The 1,144-nt window shown below is 42.0% G+C and overlaps 1 non-coding gene across 1 annotated transcript; it reads right to left on the bottom strand.

Annotated features, from left to right (window-relative positions):
• Positions 1-719: 719 nt before the first annotated feature.
• LOC133030711 (small nucleolar RNA R71) lies at positions 720-826 on the bottom strand. The gene has a single exon (XR_009684259.1). It is a non-coding gene; the product is annotated as a small nucleolar RNA R71 (small nucleolar RNA).
• Positions 827-1,144: the final 318 nt, after the last annotated feature.

Here is a 1,144-nt window from a genome sequence, read left to right as displayed (position 1 = left end):
GTGATTGTGTACACTTGCGCAATTATAAAGCAATAAAATTTTCACAACAAGTTTTTGGCGCCGTTGCCGGGGACTTTAAGTTCTAAATTTTGTTTTATCAACTAATTGACATTCTAAGAATTTTTGTGCTTTTAATCTTGCTGGTTTGTCTTTGAAATCTCAGGTATCTATAGTGTATGAACCAACAAGAGGACTTTGAACTTGCTCCTATTGACCCCGAGATTGAACACACATTCCGAAGAAGAAGAAGGGTTCAAAAGGCTAAGGGCCGAGACATCATGGCTGAAAATTTTGATGATGATGGGGTTGCTCCACAAATTGCTAATCCCATCATATTGGCAGATGATCGAGCAAGGGCTATAAGGGAGTATGCAGCCCCCATGTTTAATGAGCTCAATCCAGGCATTGTGAGGCCTGAAATACAAGCACCGTACTTTGAGCTCAAGCCAGTGATGTTTCAAATGCTCCAAACCGTGGGGCAATTCAGCGGGATGCCAACTGAGGATCCTCACCTCCATCTCCGTTCATTCTTGGAGGTGAGTGATTCTTTCAAGATCCAAGGAGTGAGTGAAGAGGTGTTAAGGTTGAAGCTATTCCCATTCTCACTTCGAGACCGAGCTAGATCATGGCTCAACACTTTGCCGCCTGATTCTGTGACCAATTGGAATGACCTTGATGAGAAGTTTTTGAGGAAATACTTTCCTCCTACTAGAAATGCAAAATTCAGAAGTGAGATCATGTCTTTTCAGCAATTTGAAGATGAGTCCACAAGTGATGCGTGGGAGAGGTTTAAAGAACTCTTGCGAAAGTGTCCACATCATGGCATTCCACATTGTATTCAGATGGAGACTTTTTATAATGGCTTGAATGCAGCTTCTCGAATGGTGTTAGATGCATCGGCCAATGGTGCTATTTTGTCGAAGTCTTACAATGAAGCATTTGAGATTTTGGAGACCATTGCAAGTAACAACTATCAATGGTCCAACACTAGAGCTCCAACAAGTAGAAAAGTGGCGGGGGTCCTTGAGGTAGATGCAATAACAGCTTTGACAGCTCAAATGGCTTCCATGACGAATGTTTTGAAGAATTTGAGTATTGGGAACGCTAAAAATATTCAACCAGCTGCTGCCATTCAAAGTGATGA

This window comes from Cannabis sativa, chromosome 8, assembly GCF_029168945.1.
Source record: "Cannabis sativa cultivar Pink pepper isolate KNU-18-1 chromosome 8, ASM2916894v1, whole genome shotgun sequence".
NCBI classification, from domain to species: domain Eukaryota; kingdom Viridiplantae; phylum Streptophyta; class Magnoliopsida; order Rosales; family Cannabaceae; genus Cannabis; species Cannabis sativa.
This window is presented reverse-complemented; position numbering and strand designations above follow the sequence as displayed.